This window comes from Salminus brasiliensis, chromosome 20, assembly GCF_030463535.1.
Source record: "Salminus brasiliensis chromosome 20, fSalBra1.hap2, whole genome shotgun sequence".
Classification (NCBI taxonomy): Eukaryota; Metazoa; Chordata; class Actinopteri; order Characiformes; family Bryconidae; genus Salminus; species Salminus brasiliensis.
In genome coordinates, this window is record NC_132897.1 from 23,051,395 (window position 1) to 23,073,588 (window position 22,194).

A 22,194-nucleotide genomic window follows, 5' to 3' on the forward strand; every position below is an offset into this window, starting at 1 on the left:
ACACAAGGACCATGGAAGGATGGCCCAATGCGGAAAAATACAAACATACTGGACATTGAAAGAAGAAAAGCAAAATGCAAATTTAAGATAAGCTGTAGAGAAAACAAGTAGAACAGCTATTATGACAGACAGAAAGAGCTCACCAAGCATATACATGTGGGACAAGGTGAGAATTCAGAGAGGGCAACCTGCTATCATGATCAGCCACGATTCTTCATAGTCCAGACGCCAGATGGAAGAACCTATAGAAGAAACAGAAAACAGAACACACATTCACAGGACACAGTTCAAGTTCCTGTCCTTCTCCAGATGTGGTTATGAACATAGACACATTTTTGGTAAAGTGATTTTGCTGTTACAGGATTTGCACACTTGTCCATAAGCAGGACATTGTTTCTGTTTAACAAAACACATCAGAACAGAATGAGGGGGGGGGGAAATCATGCAGTTGAACAAAAAGGCAGAGCAGGAAGATTTCTTCATTGGAACAGTTGAAATAAGAAAAAAAAAACAGGAGTATTAGATAAACATCAACACCGTAACAACAAAAGTCAATAGAATAACTGCCCTGAAAATAAAACAAGAACTTTGCATTCAGCACCAGTGTCCAACTTGAAGACAGTCATCGCAGCACAGATCTACAAATCAGGTTTGAAACAAAACTCAAATCAAAAATGCAAGATTGAATTTCACATTGTTGACAGAGATGTACCAGCAATACTAGGATGTGAGACGTTAGGTGTGGTTTAAAGATGGAAGAACCTATAGGAGAAACAGAAAACACCTCAGGACGACTGAAAAACAGTTCACATCAGCATCACCCAATGTTGTTGCAGATTCCTGTGTCGAGCCGCAGGTCAGTGAATCCGGTCCATCTGCCGAAGCCGGTCAGACAATCAGACTTACCTGAGTCACATCCGAGAGAGGCATACAGAGAGGCTTCTTCCACAGACCTGAAAGAGGCGAAAGACCATGAATTCAGTGACTTGTTAATCAGAGACAGGACTGTTTGTGGTATTAGGAAAGACCTATTGTGGGCAAGGTTGCTGAGAGAAACAGGTCGGACATAGACAAAGGCCATGAATATCTGCTGTGCAAATGAAGGGACATCAAGTGAAGTGAAAAAAGTGCTCAATGAAATACAAAACAGAACGACAGAAACAAAAACAAACAGTTGGGTTTGAACAGAAGAGCAAATCCAAACAACTAAAACTGAACAAGCAACAGAAGCAAGCTGCTCCAGATGTGGTTATGAACATAAACAGAAACAATGTCCTGCCTATAGCCAAGTGTGTAAATCCTGCAACAGAAAAATCACTTTACCAAAAATGTGTAAAACAAATCAAAGCAAAATGAGGAAAAAAAAAAAATCATGCAGTTGAACAAAAAGGCAGAGCAGGAAGATTTCTTCATTGGAACAGTTGAAATCAGAAAAACAGAATATTAGACAAACATCAACACTGCCACAACAAAAGTGAAAAGAATAACTGGACTGAAAATCTTTAAACAACAAGAACATTGTTTTCAAGTTGGACACTGGTGCTGAATGCAAGGTCATCTCAGGAAATGTCTACAAGTCACTCAGATTTAAAACAAAACTCCAGAATTCAGCTTAAAAACCGCTCACATATTCTAGACACTGCAGGTCACCATTGGAAAAGCTAACGCTCACCTGTGAACACAAAAGCCACAAATGCAAGATTAAATTTCACATTGTTGACAGTGATGTACCAGCAATACCAGGACGCGAGACATGATGGAAGAACCTATAAGAGAAACAGAAAACATGTCCTCAGGACGACTGAAACAGTTCCCATCAGCATCACCCAATGTTGTTGCAGATTCCTGTGTCGAGCAGCAGGTCAGTGAATCTGGTCCACCTGCAGAAACTGGTACTGCAAAACAATCTGACTTACCTGAGACACATCCGAGAGAGACATTCTTCACAAGGTCAGGAAGACAAGTGAAAACACCAGCAAGATAAAAGGACTGAATCTGGAACACACATACAGTACACATTTACAATATTCACAAACACATTCAGAGGACACGGTTCAAGCTCCTGTCCATCTGCTGACTGAACTTAAAGTTACTGTCATTTACTGCATCTTAGATTTGTTTATGTTATTCTGCAACATCAAGCTATTCTCATAAATATGGTGTCAAATGTACAGTTCATGTAGTTCAGTTCAGAGACTTCATCTCATTTCCCTTGAGTTTTAAAGCATTATGGTTCGACAGTGTTTGTATGAACGTTGTTGAGAGTCCTGCACAGCCCAAATCATCCTCATTTATAGTTCTATTCATATTAAGAGAAATAAAAATATATGAATTAAAGTGTGGAGATTTCACATGTTCTGTAGCTAAGAGGCAGCCCTAGCTAAGAATCACGCAGCTCACCCAAAAGTAATAAAGTGTAAGTGTAGCACAGAGTCGTCCTTCCTCCATACTTTCCACTGAGGAACTGAACCGGTTAGCAGAGGGAAAAACGGCCGTGGTGGTCGAGGAGCTCCTCGGCTTTTCCGGGGTCACGCAGACGCCGCCAGTCCCTCTCCGGTGCGGGAGTGGAGACGACGACTCTCGGTGTCCGTCGCGCCGGTAGTGCTGGAGCTCAGACGCCGCGTTGGAGGAGTCACGGGTCAAGCTGGACGACTTCCTTGCAGAGCGGCTGGAAAGCTCGTTTTTCCGCGGTCGCCATGTTTCTCGAGGGTAAAGAGAAAAACGCAAAGCGCGGTTAGTGAGACAGAGGACTGTACAGTAACACAGACAGCACAAGGATTCCAACAAGTGCCTAAGATGAAGAAGACAAAGCTCACATTACGGACTATAAAGTAGGATGGCCGGTCGAAGCTCTGTGTGGAATCACGGCTCGAGCTTTGAAAGCAGGGCCGCATCAAAACAGCAGCTCCGAGTCTCCTGAAAATACCTACGATCACGTGACCGCCGGAAACGAAGCTTCCTTACGTCACTGGAACGCAATCGCGGGTCAATGCGCGTGAGTTTCCGGTCCCGCTGTAGACGAGCTGCATATAATCTGAAATATGTACTTAAATAAAACGGAAATACAGAACATGTGTGAATTTGCTTCACTTTCATGATAAAATTATTGACATTCCTCAGCATTCAAGGGTTTTTACTGGAGACGATGTGAAATGACCTTGAATAAAAACATTTTACAGCTCTATTTCTGTGTTCAACAGATGTACAGTCTACATGCACATTCAACAGTGGTGTTTTTCCCTTAATCTAATAGTGTCAAACATGGCTGTTTTGTTTAGGAGGAGAGTAAAGGAATTACACACTCAGATGAAATTCATTCAGTTAAAGGAAGAAACGCAGTCCGACATCGCTGTATGGAGCAGTTTGGACAAAGCTTATGAACACAAGTGAATCAGGCAGTGGTGGTGTAGTATTGTATTTGTACAACAGGTGGCGCAGTAGAGCTGTGAAGCTGAGCAGCATTCAACCACTTTTCCCTCATTTCTGCATGAAAGGGTTGATTGATTACAGACTCATTTTTGTGATAAAGGATCTGCCCTGGTTTTAGACTTTTATAAAGCCTCAGTTCAGCAGAGCTTTATTTTATTAAGTAATTATTAGATATTTTCTTTATATTATCTGACAGTAACACTAAATGTCCAAATGTTGGTGGACACTATTTTTTAATCAATGCATTCAGCAATCAGTTGCACCCATTGCTGACACAGTCCCTAAAGAAGTACTGCCAATAGAATAGGACTCTCTGGAACAGATAAACACGAACCTATCGGCTCCATGCCTAATGCCAATCGTGGGCTAGAGAGGTATAAAGGAATGATAAACCTCTGGAATGATGGTGCTCATGATGCCCTTTACTTCTAGGGTGAGCTGGGGAAACTTTTAGCTTTGAGTTGGAGATGAGGTTGGGTGATCATCCAATATTTTGACCTCACCAATGCTCTTCTTGCTAAATGCATTCCTCACAGCAATGCTCCAAAATCTAGCAGAAAGTCTTCCATGGTAGTAGAAACAGTTACTCCAACAAAAGCAGGCTAAACTCTTTTTTAATACTCTTGAGTTTAAAAGAAATAACAAATAAGCAGGTGTCCAAATACTTTTGTCATATAGTGTTTTTCTTAGAAATGCTGAATTCTTTTGTTGAAGAGACTCTGGTCAGTTCTGAGAGCAGCAGGTCTAAACTTAAACCTGGACTAAATACAGACAGAAGTTTTAAATTTTACTTTGAGTAGAAACAAATATACATCCAGAACACATCAGTAATGCAGAACAGCTCTTCATTCAGGCTCTTTTCCTGAACATGATATTAATAATATAAACTTTACAGCTGTTTGGAAAAGATGAAGCATTAAGGAGGAGTCTAAAGTAAGTGTAGAAATGAAGACGCTGCTCAGCACTGATGTGTGTATTAATGATAAACTGATTAGTCGTGTGCTTCTCTGTGGACGAGTTGTGATGAAAAGGAGGATCTCAGCCCGTTCTCTTCCTACAATGGAAAACACACACACACACACACACACACACACACACACACACACACACACACACGTTAAACACTGCATACACTTCCATCTCCAACTATGAGGGTTTATTTAGGGTGTATTCTACACACTGTACACTAACATGTTTCTATAAAACAACAATGGGGCAGAAATGAAAGTATTGCAGCACTGATATTAAAAAGTACCACAAGTGTTTGAGCAGCATGAGTGTAGAGCTTTTGCACTGACTGCATTTTAAACTGAAGGTCACACTGATGGTCAATAAGAGGAAATATCTCACATACTTTAAAGATGAATCTTAGTCTAGATACAGGAGAGGAAACCTCGGCTTCCTGGTTTAAAAACTGTATGTTGAGGAGTTTAGTCAGTTGTGGATAAATGCTGCATCAGCATGTTCAGAAACTTCAAACAGCAGGTTAGCGTGAGGGTTGTTGTGAAAAAGGTTTCTTGGATCTCAGGCTCTGATCGCTGTGGCCTCCCAGAGATCAAACTCCCTCTCTCTCAATGACAGTAGGCTATTAGCCCACTTCTTGTTCTGTGCACACCCTGCTATGGTGTTGTGCTCTTCCTTTGCCTAGAGAGGTGTAATGTAGAGCACAAAGACTCCTTTAGGGGGAGCTGCGAGGCGTCATACAGCCTCATGTCCTGTGTCTTCTCGCTCTCGAGAGAATATGCTTCCTGAAACACTCGGGGATTGAAAGGACGTGAGACGAATATGCAGCATGGCATCTCTCGACTCCAGCAGCACTGGACAGCTCCCTCTGGGAGAGCAGAGGAGAAGGCTTGTTGAGTGTCTCCATCTAGTGGCTGAAGCCGGAAGTAGAAGAGGCTCTGGTGGACAGTGTTGGGTTAGGTGGAAGTGGTGTGTTCTGGTTTGGTGTCGGGTTTCTGTTATGGGGAAGACTGCTGTTTACCTTGAGTGGTTGTACTGGAAAGGATGAATGATCAACAATAACAGTCAAAAGTTTGGACACACCTGGTCGAATGTGTGCTGATCATTAACTGAAACGTTTGATGCTAGGATGACCGTATTTTTCTTTTTAAAAAAGAGGACACTCGTACCCACCGCAGCTGTCTCTAAACTTTTGACTGGTACTTCGTTTAAGTTTTTTTTTCTGTTTCTAATTTCTAATAAAGTACTTTGCTTGGTTCCTTCAGCATATTGTAGTTGTACTGTAAATATACAGTATAATGAGGTATGTCTCAATAGTCAGGGTTCCACAAAGATGTTCTAGCTAATCCAGATCAGTTTTATTTAAAAAAGCAAGCAGGAAATGTCTGATGAGCTGAGGGAATTAAGACTTCGCCGTACAGTGTGAGGTAAGATACAGTGTGTGAATGTGGTGGAGAGAGTTGAGGAGTGGTCCGATGACGTGGACAGATTTTTTAACTCTGCGCTGTCTTCTTTCTTCTGTACCACATAATGTGGGGGGTATCTCTCTCTCTCTCTCTATTTATATCTCCTTTGCCTTCATTACCCTCCACCTCTCCTTCTCTGCCCTGTGGTAACGGATGTATGGGACTATGTTGTAGGTAAAGGCCCAGAGACCATCTTTGCGGGCCAGAACCTGAATGATAATGAATGAGCGATTAGACAGTGTTGTGTTGCTGCGTATTTTCTAACTGAACTGACGGTTAGAATCAGTGTAGGTACCGAACCCAAGCACAGATTTTTACCTTTGAAGATTTTCTATTCTAAAATGATGAATCCTCCTGGGGTGGTGAAGCTGATCAACAACACATTTAGTTCTTATAAATGTCAGTAGGGGGATTTCTCTGAAGATTGTTCTCTGATGAGGGCTGGTAGCTGAATTGGTTCTTGAGAGGACCTGATGCTCCCTGAAACTGAAGTTCAAAATGGAAAGTTGTGTATTAGACATCTCTCCTGTTGTGAAAGACATTTGTGTCACGTAGAAGACATGAACCTTCTTAGGGCCTTTATTCCTTCACCTCTTAAACTCCCAGACTTTGACATTCTAAGGATTATTATTCAGCAAGGACATGGAATACAGCACACACTGCCCAAATCCTTCTAAAGGTAGAGGAGTGAGGAATGAGTTCCTGTGGAGTTTCAGAGGTTAAAAGGGTTCATGATGTTCACCACAGTTTAAACAAACACTGAAAATTACCTGGAATCGTACTGGACATCTTCTCTAACTGGCTACAAGAGGTATAGTCTTCCTTGTCTTCAGGATCTGCTTGAGAGACAACATGACAGATTATCTAGAACATGTCAAGTGATGTGGATAACATCAAATACCTCAGAGTTTGATGCTAGTTAATAATAATAATAATAATAATAATAATCTGAAGGGGAGTTGAAGCCTCGGTCTCCTGGTTTCCTGCATCACTGTGGGAGCAACGGTTCTAGCTCAACAACGACCCACGGAGCAGGACTTTCCTAATTGAACCCAGCCAGTAGGTCAACACTTAGATCCATGCTTGAGGGCTACAAGGGGTGTACCCTTGTTGACTTTGTCAGGATCTGTGGGAGGGACACAATAAAAAAAAGATTAAACAACAAATATATTTATTTACTCACCACTCAGCTCACATACCTTAAACTTTAGCCTCCTGGTTCTTTGCTTCATGGTGGACTGTGTGAGTACAGCTTCTGCCTCCACCACTGCCCCACAGAGCACATCCTCACAAGCCTGCTGGGAACACGAAGAAGCAGAAACTTCTGCAGAGGAAGCAGAATGATGAGCATCCTGCTGGGAAAAAGAGAAGGTGTTGTGCACCACAGAGTTTGTCCTGAAAAACGTCTTCAGCTTTCTTCCAAGTGTCCTGGAGGCTCGGTTCTACAACATAATCCTTAGCTGCCCTTTCAACTGTAGCACAAAGTGGACATTACATGAAATGTATAAAAATATTTAGTTTAGTAACAATCTTTGATATTTAATATGCTGTAACTATAGTAATGGAGGACTTTGAGCTCACTGTGTGTACATCTGTTTTAAAGTTATAACAATGTTTTATAGGAATAATTGATTCTGTATTATTACCAAAACTGAAGTTTGACCTGGTCATCAGCAGTCAGCAGTACATTTTCACTTTTGTGGTCACGAGTGAGAAAGTCCTGCTGGTGCAGATAGATTGTGGCACTGAGGAGCTGGAAGGACCCGGTTTTGGCTGGTTGATGAGGATATTGAAATGTCATGGATGTGAATGATGTGAGAGAGGATCCCTACTAGAGAATATCAAGTTCCCGGGGCAGGAAATCAGAATCCTCATCCGAGTTCATCACCATATGCAATATTTTTAGAGTCACTTGGTTGGGGTACTGTTTGGACCACGTTTTGGCATCCATGGGGATGTTGTGGCTGAGACGACATCAGCCTTGGACAGCCAAGCACCACGGCCAGCCAGTTTAATCAAGGCGATGGCGTGGTCCACAGTGGCATAGCTGAGACGGAAATCCGACTCAGAAAGCGGGTTGTTTACCTCCTAAGGAGGAGAGATACAGAGTTACAAAATTCAGCCTTGGGAGCAGAGTGAGTGAAGGAGACCCTACGGTCTTGGAGAACCTTCTGGAGCTTGACAACGGTCTAATCCAAGATGCGAGGGGAACTGGACTTCAAAGAAGAGGCGCGTGGAAGCACCAGAGGCACGGGAGAAGCCGGCGTGGGTGCAGTACGTCTGGGACGCAGAGAGCAGCCGCGTGCAGTTGGGGAGGACGGCGAAGATCCGAGGCAACGCTGGGAACCAGAATGAGGGAGACGAGAGCGGCCGCATCAGGAAGAGCCGGATGAGACCCACTAGCAGGAGTGGCTAGAACAGAAACGAATCGACCTGAGCCGCAGAGCGGAATGAGGAGGGGCAGGAGAGAGACAACGCCGGTCGAGAGAGAAGAGCTGGTCATCCGAGGTAATGTCGAGATCCATGTCGGGAAAGGCGAAGGTGAGTGACGCACAGAATAGGCGGGTACAGCTTGGTCCGTGCAAGTTTTTGGCACGAGAACGAGAAGGGAGAGGAACGGTTTTATAGTGTGAAGAAATGGAGGGGAGAAGTTTGGGCGTGGTCCTTCTCCCAAACTTCAGTTATTACATAACTCCATTTGTGGAGATCACATTCCCATTAGATCCGTTGCGGCAGACTCAATCACGATGAACACCTGCCCGTCTCGTTCAAGATTTCATGGACGTGAACAATGTGAGGGTGGTTCGCAATTCTGAGAACGTCCACTTCCCGGCGCAGGAAATCAGGGCTGTTGTCTATTATTTTTACAGCCACTTAGTTGGGGTAACTTTTAAATGTGGCCACGACCTTGAAGCCCAAACCTCTCAGGACAAAACTGAAGAGTCTTCAACTGAACCTTAATGTTTACCAGTCCTTCAAATGTTGAAATGAACAGAATAACTGTACAAATCAAGAGAGACTCCCACATCAAGGATCCTATGAATCATTCCAGTTGTTGTGAGTGTCCGTTTACATCTGTCACAAGTGGAATTCAGTACTACTTCTTTACTTTTCGTTTTAGGTATATGAACTTGATACACAATCATAAACTGGATCAATCCATGTCTGCTACAAGGAGGGGAGACATGGAAAGAATCACTTTCCATACTTTACTTGAGAAAGAGGAGCTTGAGTACACTTATTAGGGTGGGAACAAACTAAGTGTCAAATTTCTAAACCAAATGTAGCCACTGAAAGGTGGAGCTCAAAGTAGGAGGGCGATGATTGGCAGTCAACAATCTTGTCCTTAGAATGACTGAAGTCCCAGAAATGTCCTAAAAAGCATGTAGATTTATTACTGCTGGCTGGAAGCTTCTGCTGATTATATGGACAAAGCATGTAGATACAAGAGGGAATTCATTAAGTGGTTGGTTGGTATAAACAGAGATCTGATAAAAATAGTAAATAAACATACTTGCTGTAGACACTGGAAATGGCTCAGGTTTAGAAGTCTCACGTGGGAGACCTCCTACAGCACAGCTAGAAGTAAGGTTAAGGTTAAACCAAATGGTTTTAGTCAGAGAGGAAGACATGCTAATTAACTACATCAATTCAGAGTCTCTGCAAATACATTTCAGGGTCTAACAAAACCCACAAATTCATTTTACCTTGTGTTGCCAAAGTATGAGCAGGACTACCAGATTTAGCCCCTGCCTCCCAATATCTAGACAAACAGCAGCTTCTGGAGCTGTTTAATTCTGCTACTTAGAAGGAGGACTACTTTCAGATACTGTAAAGCAATCAGTACTTTTTCATTACGCTTCAGAGCTAAAATGTGACCCTGGAAGTTTTCAATTCACACTTAAATAAGAACTAATGAAATATGTGAGGTAAAGTTGAGTTAAACAGAGCTAATGCAGCTCAGCATCAGCTATTAACTCTAACTAATATTCCTACTGGAGAAACAACAAGATTAGCTAAAACAGCTAACGGCAGAAAGCCTGTGTTGTCGGATGAAACAATATATAAAAGTTAGTCCGTTTTTATCAGGACCTTTTCCATCCAACAACGTGGAAAATAAGACCCCTCTTTTAGAAAGGTTAGAGCTCCCGAAGTTTCTAAGTTAACGCCGAACATCAGCAGCGCTAGCAAGTTAGCTCCTCCAGTCGTACAGCTGAAGTACAAACACACACGAAACCAGAAAACCAAGCTTTCAAATATTCGCTGTACGTTTATGGTCACATATAAGGTAAAAGATCAGCTTAAAAGCAGCTAGTTCACATGAACTCACCTGGCTCTATCGGGAACGTCTGTCCTGGGTGCCTCCTTGAAGTAGACTGACAGACTGGAAGGGGCGATACCGGTGACTGCGCCTCGTCCCAACACAACTGGACTACAGCTTCATTTGGGCAAAGCTGGAGCGACGATGAGGATTGCAGATGGAAAATCTTCCATAAACTCAAAACTGCTAAAGCTCCTCATTTAGATAACGCTTTAAACACTGTACTCTCATATGCAATTGTACACACACTGTTTAATTAGCATATTTGATTTCATTTAGAAAGTCCAGAATATGCTGCCATAGTATTTCTATGTTGTTTATTTGATGAACAATCCACATTTAGTACATCATACATATTTATAGTACTAAACTGTAAATCATACAGATTTAAACATTTGATATATTTTGTTATTTTATTAAATAGGTTAATTCTCAGCGTCTTTAAAGCTTGCAGATGAAAACACTGAGAGACAGAAAGTGTAAACTTCAGTACTGGAAATCATGATGTAATTGAATTTATTAAAAAATAAATGAAGTGAAATGAAAACTTTAACACTGTAGAAGAAATCTGTCTCTACTGGACAGACACGTCACTTCCGGCTGACAGGTCCAGCGCTTGCTCTCCTGCTGCTTGTTTCTCCCAGTCATATCTTTGTATTAGGGATGAGCAGAACGAGGCTTTTTAACCATTTGAAGCCGAAGTGGTTCATTTGAAGCTCTACTGCGCCACCTGTTGTACAAATACAATACTACACCACCACTGCCTGATTCACTTGTGTTCATAAGCTTTGTCCAAACTGCTCCATACAGCGATGTCGGACTGCGTTTCTTCCTTTAACTGAATGAATTTCATCTGAGTGTGTAATTCCTTTACTCTCCTCCTAAACAAAACAGCCATGTTTGACACTATTAGATTAAGGGAAAAACAGCACTGTTGAATGTGCATGTAGACTGTACATCTGTTGATCACAGAAATAGAGCTGTAAAATGTTTTTATTCAAGGTCATTTCACATCGTCTCCAGTAAAAACCCTTGAATGCTGAGGAATGTCAATAATTTGATCATGAAAGTGAAGCAAATTCACACATGTTCTGTATTTCCGTTTTATTTAAGTACATATTTCAGATTATATGCAGCTCGTCTACAGCGGGACCGGAAACTCACGCGCATTGACCCGCGATTGCGTTCCAGTGACGTAACGAAGCTTCGTTTCCGGCGGTCACGTGATCGTAGGTATTTTCAGGAGACTCTGAGCTGCTGTTTCGATGCGGCCCTGCTTTCAAAGCTCGAGCCGTGATTCCACACAGAGCTTCGACCGGCCATCCTACTTTATAGTCCGTAATGTGAGCTTTGTCTTCTTCATCTTAGGCACTTGTTGGAATCCTTGTGCTGTCTGTGTTACTGTACAGTCCTCTGTCTCACTAACCGCGCTTTGCGTTTTTCTCTTTACCCTCGAGAAACATGGCGACCGCGGAAAAACGAGCTTTCCAGCCGCTCTGCAAGGAAGTCGTCCAGCTTGACCCGTGACTCCTCCAACGCGGCGTCTGAGCTCCAGCACTACCGGCGCGACGGACACCGAGAGTCGTCGTCTCCACTCCCGCACCGGAGAGGGACTGGCGGCGTCTGCGTGACCCCGGAAAAGCCGAGGAGCTCCTCGACCACCACGGCCGTTTTTCCCTCTGCTAACCGGTTCAGTTCCTCAGTGGAAAGTATGGAGGAAGGACGACTCTGTGCTACACTTACACTTTATTACTTTTGGGTGATTCTTAGCTAGGGCTGCCTCTTAGCTACAGAACATGTGAAATCTCCACACTTTAATTTATATATTTTTATTTCTCTTAATATGAATAGAACTATAAATGAGGATGATTTGGGCTGTGCAGGACTCTCAACAACGTTCATACAAACACTGTCGAACCATAATGCTTTAAAACTCAAGGGAAATGAGATGAAGTCTCTGAACTGAACTACATGAACTGTACATTTGACACCATATTTATGAGAATAGCTTGACGTTGCAGAATAACCTAAACAAATCTAAGATGCAGTAAATGACAGTAACTTTAAATTCAGTCAGCAGATGGACAGGAGCTTGAACCGTGTCCTCTGAATGTGTGTGTGAATATTGTAAATGTGTACTGTATGTGTGTTCCAGATTCAGTCCTTGTATCTTGCTGGTGTTTTCACTTGTCTTCCTGACCTTGTGAAGAATGTCTCTCTCGGATGTGTCTCACGTAAGTCAGATTGTTTTGCAGTACCAGTTTCTGCAGGTGGTCCAGATTCACTGACCTGCTGCTCGACACAGGAATCAGCAACAACATTGGGTGATGCTGATGGGAACTGTTTCAGTCGTCCTGAGGTGTTTTCTGTTTCTATAGGTTCTTCCATCTTTAAACCACACCTAATGTCTCATGTCTCACGTCCTAGTGTTGCTGGTACATCACTGTCAACAATGTGAAATTCAATCTTGCATTTGTGGCCTTTGTGTTCACAGGTGAGCGTTAGCTTTCCCAACAGTGACATGCAGTGTCTAGAATATGTGAGCGGTTTTCAAGCTGAATTCTGGAGTTTTGTTTCAAATCTAAGTGACTTGTAGACATTTCCTGAGATGACCTTGCATTCAGCACCAGTGTCCAACTTGAAAACAATGTTCTTGTTTTATTTTCAGTGCAGTTATTCTATTGACTTTTGTTGTTACAGTGTTGATGTTTATCTAATACTCCTGTTTTTGTTTCTTATTTCAACTGTTCCAATGAAGAAATCTTCCTGCTCTGCCTTTTTGTTCAACTGCATGATTTTTTTCCCCCGTCATTCTGTTCTGATTTGTTTTGTTAGACACATTTTTGGTGAAGTGATTTTGCTGTTACAGGATTTGCACACTTGTCCATAAGCAGGACATTGTTTCTGTTAATGTTCATAACCACATGTGAAGAAGAACAGGAACTTGAACTGTGTCCTGTGAATGTGTGTTCTGTTTTCTGTTTCTTCTATAGGTTTCTCCATCTGGCGTCTGGACTGTGAAGAATCGTGGCTGATCATGATAGCAGGTTGCCCTCTCTGAATTCTCACCTTGTTCCACATGTATATGTTTGGGGGGCTCTTTGTCTGTCTGTCATAATAGCTGTTCTACTTGAGTTGTCTTCTCTACAGCTTGTCTTAAATCTGCATTTTGCTTTTCTTCTTTGAATGTCCAGTATGTTTTGGATTTTTCCTCATTGGGCCATCCTTCCATGGTCCTTGTGTGTAGTAGCTGCATCTCTGGATCATTTGCTGTTGCCTTTCGGAATGTAATTTAGCCACTGGCTTTCCCTCCTGCAGAACTGCTGCTCCGAAGCCTTCTGAGCTTGCATCTACAGATGGTGTACCAGTACCATGGTGTTACCAGTACCAGAGATTTCAGTTTTTCATAGCTTTGTGCTCGACTTGCCACGGAATGTCATGCTCAAGCAGTTTTCTGAGAGGTGCACCGACAGACAGGTTGGGAATAAACTTGGAAAGGTACTGAATCATGCCCATTAATCTCATGAGTGCCTGTTTGTTTTCTGGTGCAGGCATGTGTGTTACAGCTCTCACTTGATCTGGATTGAGACCTTCTGCAGCGAGCATATGGCCATGTACCGCATTTGTGATGATCTGATCTTGCACTTGTTTTTGTTGAGTTTCAGGTTCCACTGTCTTTCCGTTTTCAGCACTTGGATGAGCCTGCCCTCATGTTTCCTTAACCGTTTCACCCCAGACTAAGATATCGTTCGGAACGTTGACGTCACCTTCCAGGCCTTTAATAGTCTGCAATTGACCTTTGGAATACCTCTGAAGCTGAGGACACTCCAAAAGAAAGTCAGAGGAATCTGTGTCTTTCAATGGGTATGTTAAGTGTGCAGAGCTTGGAACTTTCATCATGAAGGTTGATCTGCCTAAATCCTCACCACTGTGACCATGCTGTTTACCCAGTTATTCAGCTCATGCTGTTTGGTGATTACACCCCTTTTCTCCATTTTGTGTAGCTCATCAATGATTGTTGTCTTTCAGGGCAATCGGGACTTTTCTTGGTGGATGAATCACTGGTGAGACCATGGGATCTACTTGAATGTGGTGATGTCCTGGTAGGAATCAAAGAACAGTGAACAGATCAATGCCTTTCAGAATGTAATTTTAAGTTGTGATTCCATGCACTCTTTCAACCACACCTAACATCTCCCATGTTTCACGTCCTAGTATTGCTGGTACATCACCGTCAACAATATGTGAAATTCAGTTTAGCGTTTTTGGCTCTTGTGTTCACAGGTGAGTGGTAGCTTTCCCAACGGTGACATGCGGTGGCTAGAATATGTGAGTACTGTGCTGAATTCTGCAGTTTTTGGTCCCCGAATTCTTCCCGTACGCTTTCAGCTGGATCCTGAGCTCTCGTGAAGAACAAATGGTGAACATAGGGTAGGTTCTTTCTTGACTCACAGTAATCGCTGAACTTGTTTTTCAGCGCATTTCTTGTTTCAGTTTCTTTCTCTCTGAATTGTAATATGTTGTAGACAATCACTGCATCTTTTCCTGCGACGTGTGGAAAGGTGGCACATTGGACTTTTTCAGACTCCTCAACAATCCCACTCTCGGTAAGAAACAGGTAAAACTTTTGCACCTAAAAATCCAATTTTTGATGAGATTGCCTTGCAAGCACAGTGCTAAAGGTGGCTGCAGCTGTGCCACTTGCTTGTGTGCTGCTTCGACCGTGTTGGGCTGCTGTGTCCTGCTTGTGTTTTGCATCAAATTTGTTACTCTGCTGTGTTCTGCTTGAACAGGGTCACTTGTTCTGTATAATAATTTCGCTGCTGTCCTGCGTGTTTTTCATCAACGTTATGCTGCTGTGCCCTGCTTAAACGATATTTCGCTACTGTGTTCTGCTTGAACCATGTTGGGCTGCTGTGTCCTGCTTGTGTTCTGCATAAAAATTGTTACGCTGCTGTGTCCTGTTTGTTTTGCATGAAAATGATGATGCTGTGTTCTGTATAATTTGTTTTGTTGCTTTGTTGTGCTTGAGTGGTGTTACAGTGCTGTTCATATTCATACATAAACCTAAACCTTTTTTTCATTTTATTTTTTCCTTCATTTCTTCTCTCTCCCCCATGTGCTGAGCTGCCCCCTGCTGTCTGCTTGTGCGAGTGCATTTGTGTTTGGCTGCTCTTTACTACCCTGTCCTGCTGTAACGTCTCCCATGTCTCACGCTCTAGTACTGCTGGTACATCACCATCAACAATATGTGAAATTCATTTTTGCATTTTTGGCTTTTGTGTTCACAGGTGAGCTGTAGCTTTCCCAGCAGTGACATGCGGTGGCCAGAATATGTGAGTACTTTGCTGAATTCTGCAGTTTCTGGTCCCCAAATTCCTCCCGTACGCCTCAGTGCTTTCAGCTGGACCCTGAGCTCTCGTGAAGAACAAATGGTGAACATGGGGTAGGTTCTTTCTTGACCCTGCAATCCCTGAACTTGTTTTTCAGCACATTTCTTGTTTCAGTTTCTTCCTCACTGAATTGTAACATGTTGTAGACCTTCACTGCATCTTCCCCAGCGAAGTGCGGAAAGGTGGCGCATTCGACTTCTCAATAATCCCAATTTTTTACAAGATTGCCTTGCAAGCACAGTGCTAAAGGTGGCTGCAGCTGTGCAACTTGCTTGTGTTCTGCTTGAACCGTGTTGGGCTGCTGTGTCCTGCTTGTGTTCTGCATCAAAATTGTTACGCTGCTGTGTCCTGCTTGATTGGTATTTCACTGCTGTGTTCTGCTTTTACCATGTGGGGCTGCTGTGTCCTGCATCAAAATTGTTACGCTGCTGTTTTGTGCTTGAACGATATTTCGCTGCTGTGCCACTTGCTTGAACGGTGTTGGGCTGCTGTGTCCTGCTTGTGTTCTGCATCAAAATTGTTACGCTGCTGTGTCCTGCTTGATTGGTATTTCACTGCTGTGTTCTGCTTTTACCATGTGGGGCTGCTGTGTCCTGCATCAAAATTGTTACGCTGCTGTTTTGTGCTTGAACGATATTTCGCTGCTGTGCCACTTGCTTGAACGGTGTTGGGCTGCTCTGTCCTGCTTCTGTTCTGCATGAGAATGGTTACACTGCTGTGTTCTGTATAAATTGTTTGACTGCTTTGTGCTTGAGCGGTGTTACAATGCTGTTCATTTTCATATATAAATATAATCCTTCTTCATTATTATTGTTTATTATTATTATTATTTTTTTTTTCTTCATTTCTTCTCTTTTCCGTGTGCTGAGCTGCCCCCTGCTGTCTGCGGGTGCGAATGCGTTTGGCTGCTCTTGCCTACCCTGTCCTGCTGTAACCCTTCTAAAAAGTTTTTGCTATGATTTTTGCCTTGTTCATCTGCATGATTTCTTTCTTTTTTTTTTTTCTCCCTTCATTCTGCTCTGATTTTGTTTTTCACATTTTTGGTAAAGTGATTTCTGTTGCAGGATTTACACACTTGGCCATAGGCAGGACATGTTTTTGTTTGTGTTCATAACCACATTTGGAGCAGCTTGCTTCTGTTGCTTGTTCATTTTTCGCTAGTTTGGATTTGCTTTTGTGTTCAAACCCAACTGTTTGTTTTGTTTCTGTCGTTCTGTTTTGTTTTTCATTGAACACTTTTTTTTTTTTTTTTTTTTTTTTTTTTTTTTTTCACTTCATTCGATGTCCCTTTATTTGCACAGCAGATATTCATGGCCTTTGTCCGTGTCCGATCTGTTTTTCTCAGCAACCTTGCCCACAATTAGTCTTCCCCAATACCACAAACAGTCCTGTCTCTGATTAACGAGTCATGCAACTCACTGAATTTGTGGTCTTTTGCCTTCTTCAGGTCTGTGGTGTACGCGTCAGTGCTTTCAACGGGCCCGAGAAAAGCTGAGGGCTCCTCGAACACCACTGCCGGTTTTCCCCTCTGCTTGATTTCCTCTCTTCTTACCGGTTCCTCAGTGTAAAGTATGGACTAAGGACGACTCGGTGATATACTTTGTGTTTGGTTGCCTCTTTGGTACATAACATAGGTGACATCCCCACTTTTTTTTTTGTTTTTGTTTTTGTTTTTTTTGTTTTTGTTTTTATTCATATATGAGACTAGCTTGACATTGCAGAATAACCTAAACAAATCTAAGATGCAATAAATGTCAGTAACTTTAAATTCAGTCAGCAGATGGACAGGAGCTTGAACCGTGTCCTCTGAATGTGTTTGTGAATATTCTAAATGTGCACTGTATGTGTGTTCCAGATTCAGTCCTTGTGTTTTCTTGTCTTCCTGACCTTGTGAAGAATGCCTCTCTCGGATGTGTCTCAGGTAAGTCTGGTTTGTTTTGCAATACCAGTTTCTGCAGGTGGACCGGATTCACTGACCTGCGGCTCGAAACGGGAATCGGCAACAACGTTAGGTGATTCTGATGGAAACTCTCTTTCAGTCGTCCTGAGGATGTGTTTTCTGTTTCTCCTTTAGGTTCTTCCATCTTTAAACCACACCTAACATCTCGCATGTCTCACGTCCTAGTATTGCACTGTCAACAATGTAAAATTCAATCTTGCATTTTTGATTTGTAGATCTGTGCTGCGATGACATTGTTTTCAAGTTGGACACTGGTGCTGAATGCAAAGTTCTTGTAGTTTTATTTACAGTCCAGTTATTCTGTTCACTTTTGTTGTGACAGTGTTGATGTTTTTCTGATTTCAGCTTTTCCAATGAGTAAACCTCTGCATTGTGTTCAACTGCATGATTTCTTTTCTCCTTCTGCTTTGATTTGTTTTGTTAGACACATTTTTGGTAAAGTGACACACTTGTTCATAAGCAGGACATTTGTTTCTGTTCATAACCATATCTGGAGAAGGACAGGAACTTGAACTGTGTCCTGTGAATGTGTGTTCTGTTTTCTGTTTCTCCTATAGGTTCTTCGCGTCTGGACTGTTAAGAATCGTGGCTGATCATGATAGCAGGTTGCACTCTCTGAATTCTCACCTTGTTCCACATGTATATGCTTGGTGGGCTCTTTTTCTGTCTGTCATAATAACTTTTCTGCTTGAGTTGTCTTCACTGCAGCATGTCTTGAATCTGTATTTTGCTTTTCTGCTTTGAATGTCCAGTATGTTTGGATTTTCTCATTGGGCCATCCTTCCATGGTCCTTGTGTGTAGTAGCTGCATCTCTGGATCAGTGCGCTAACTTCAGACGGGCTGGGAATAAACTTGGAAAGGTAATGAATCATGACCATGAATCTCATGAGTGCCTGCTTGTTTTCTGGTGTAGGCATGTGTGTTACAGCTCTCACTTTCTCTCGATCTAGATTGAGACCTTCTGCAGAGAGCACATGGCCATGTACCGGATTTGTGATGTGATCTGAAGGTGGATCTGATCCTCACCACTGTGACCCTACTGCTTACCCAGTTGTTCGGTTCATGCTGTTTAGTGATTTACACCCCTTAATTTTGTGTAGCTCTTCAATGATTGTTGTCTTTCAGGGCAATCAGGACTTTTCTTGGTGGATGAATCACTGGTGGGACCATGGGATCTACTGAATGTGGTGATGTCCTGGTAGGAATCCAAGAATAGTGAACAGATGACTGTCTATCAGAATGTCCTTTTACGTTGTGATTCCATGCACTCTTTCAACCACACCTAACATCTCCCATGTCTCACGTCCTAGTATTGCTGGTACATCACCGTCAACAATATGTGAAATTCAGTTTAGCATTTTTGGCTTTTGTGTTCACAGGTGAGTGGTAGCTTTCCCAACAGTGACATGCGGTGGCCAGAATATGTGAATACTTTGCTGAATTCTGCAGTTTCCGGTTCCCGAATTCCTCCCGTACGCCTCAGTGCTTTCACCTGGATCCTGAGCTCTCGTGAAGAACAAATGGTTAACATAGGGGTAGGTTCTTTCTTGACTCTCGGTAATCGCTGAACTTGTTTTTCAGCACATTTTTTGTTTCAGTTTCTTCCTCACTGAAGTTTAACATGTTGTAAACCTTCACTGCATCTTCCCCAGCGACGTGCGGAAAGGTGGGGGCATTGGACTTTTTCAAACTCCTTAACAATCCCACTCTGTAACAAACAGGTAAACCTTTTGCACCCACAGTCTCCAATTTTCCAAGAGATTGCCTTGCCAGCACAGTGCTAAAGGTGGCTACAGCTGTGCCACTTGCTTGTGTTCTGCTTGAACCGTGTTGGGCTGCTGTGTCCTGCTTGTGTTTTGCATGATCGTTGGTACGCTGCTGTGTTCTGCTTGAACCATGTTGGGCTGCTTGTGTTTTGCGTGATCGTTGGTACGCTGCTGTGTTCTGCTTGAACGATATTTTACTGCTGTGCCACTTGCTTGTGTTCTGCTTGAACGATGTCAATTAACTGTGTTGTGTATAATAATTTTGCTGCTGTGTTCTGCTTGATCCATGTTGCGTTGCTGTGGCCTGCTTGTGTTTTGCATAAAAATTATTCTGCTGCTGTGTCCTGCTTGAATAATATTTCTCTACCATTTCCTGCTTGAACGGTGTTGGGCAGCTGTGTCTTGCTTGTGTTTTGCATGTAAATTGTTTTGCTGCTTTGTTGTGCTTGGACGATGTTACAGTGCTGTTCATATTCATATATAAACCTAAACCTTTTCTTCATTATTTTTATTTATTTATTTATTTATTTATTTTCCTCACTGAATTGTAACATGTTGTAGACCTTTACTGCATCTTCCCCAGCGACGTGCAGAAAGGTGGCGCATTGTATTTTTCCGACTCCTCAACAATCCCACTCTCCGTAAGAAACAAGTAAAACTTTTGCACCCACAGTCTCCAATTGTTTTACAAGATTGCTTTGCCAGCACAGTGCTAAATGTGGCTGCAGCTGTGCCACTTGCTTGTGTTCTGCTTGATCCATGTTGGGTTGCTATGCCCTGCTTGTATTTTGTATGATCGTTGGTACGCTGCTGTGTTCTGCTTGAACGAGATTTCACTGCTGTGCCACTTGCTTGTGTTCTGCTTGATTGGTATTTCGCTGCTGTGTCCTGCTTGTGTTTTTCATTAAAATTGTTACGCTGCTGTGTTCTGCTTGAACGATGTCAATTAACTGTGTTCTGTATAATAATTATGCTGCTGTGTCTAAAAATCAAATTTTTCTCGAGATTGCCTTGCAAGCACAGTGCTAAAGGTGGCTGCAGCTGTGCCACTTGCTTGTGTTCAGCTTGAACCGTGTTGGGCTGCTGTGTCCTGCTTGTGTTTTGCATGAAAATTACACTGCTGTGTTCTGTATAAATTGGTTTGCTGCTTTGTTGTGCTTGAGCGGTGTTACAGTGCTGTTCATATTCATATATAAACCTAAACCTTTTCTTTCTCTCTCCCCCATGTGCTGAGTTGCCCCCTGCTGGTGCGAGTGCATTTGTGTTTGGCTGCTCTTGCCTACCCTGTCCTGCTGTAACCCTTCTAAAAAGTTTTTGCTGTGATACCCCCCTCCCTTCCCCTCCTAACCCTTTGTGTTTTCTCTCTCTTTCCCATGTGTTGAGATGCCCAGTTTCAACTGTTCCATCAGCAGACCTGGCTCTCTCCACCACCCTCCTGCCCGCTGTCCGGTTCTGGGGCCTCTAATGGAGTCATCCTCCCCTCACTGCATGGCTGTGCTTGTGACAGTGTACCTGCATGGACTTTAACATTTCACTCCTGTTCATCTTTTTATGGCTTGACGGCACCTTGGCCATATTCCCTTAATTCCGTGTTTTATTCCTGTTTTGCTTTTTATTGTGCTATCCGGTGTCGACCAGAGGAGGATGGGTTCCTCTTTTTCCTTGCCACTGGTTTGCTCAAACGATCTCTGTGAAGCTGTTGTATAAATAAAATGTATTTGAATTGAATACTGTATTCTGTATGAGTTCTGTATGAGTTATGCTCCTCTATGCTGGTTGTGTAGTGTTATGCTACCGTATTCTGGTTGAAAGAGTACTGGTACTGTATTCTATATCAAAATAATTATTCTAATGTTTTCTGTATGAAAGCGTTATGCTACTCTGTGAATGAACAGTTTCAGGCTACTGTGTTCTGTAAGACATCGTTACGCTACTCTATTCTTGTAGAACAGTGTTCTGTTACTGTGGTCTGTAGGAAAGTTCTGCTACTTTTCATACAGAATTCAGTAGCATAGCTCTGAATACAGGATACAGTGTTGCGCTTCACATTCAACACAGAGCTTGTAGCGCCCCCTATGGATTCTATAAGAGGGTTAGCGTAGCCCATTTTTCAGATAACATGCTTCACCCCCTGAAATGTACTCCTAAAAATACTGTAAATATCAGAAATCAAACATTTCATACCCCACTGTATCTAGGTTAAAGTACCTGAAACAGAATTTCACACAGTTGAAAAGACCTAAAATAAAATGTTCATTTTCCCACATCCTGCAGTTTAAAGTACCTGACCGAGAACGCCAAAAGTTTCACCCCACACAGGTGAAATGAGTTGAAATGAAATGCTAAATTCTCCACTTCATACATCTGATAGAACAATCAGAACAAATCAAACTCTGCAGACTAACTAAAAGACTGTGGGCTATGCTGCATGAAAGTAAGGCAGCACCCTCCCGCGTGGGGTGGACTCCACCATCCCTGCCTATAAAACCAGGCTTGTCCTCATACTTTATCCAATTGTCTATGAAGCCCACATGATTTTCTGAACACCGCTTGGACATCCAGCGGTTTAGCGCTGTGAGTCTGCTGTAAGCCTGAGGGCAAGCAGCAGAGCATATTATGACATCGCCTGGGCCAGTGTAGTCTCCTCTTGAATATTATCCTTAGTCACTTTAGATATCCACAGGCCAATATTACTGGCCCCTACGTGAATGACTATCTTTGACTATCCTTAATATATTAAATATCACACTGATAATAAAAAGATTTATTACTTTTTAAAATATATCTACCAAATGTCATTCATTTATTATTAGAATAAACAAATGAAGCCATTTGTTCCTTAAAATGCGTAATTTTTCCAACACAAAGCCACGATGTGATTCTGATCAGTGACTG

General features: G+C 42.5%; 1 pseudogene; it reads left to right on the forward strand.

Annotated features, from left to right (window-relative positions):
* The first annotated feature begins 8,308 nt into the window (after window positions 1-8,308).
* Window positions 8,309-22,194, forward strand: part of LOC140542387 (uncharacterized) — a 239,401-nt pseudogene continuing 225,515 nt past the window's right edge.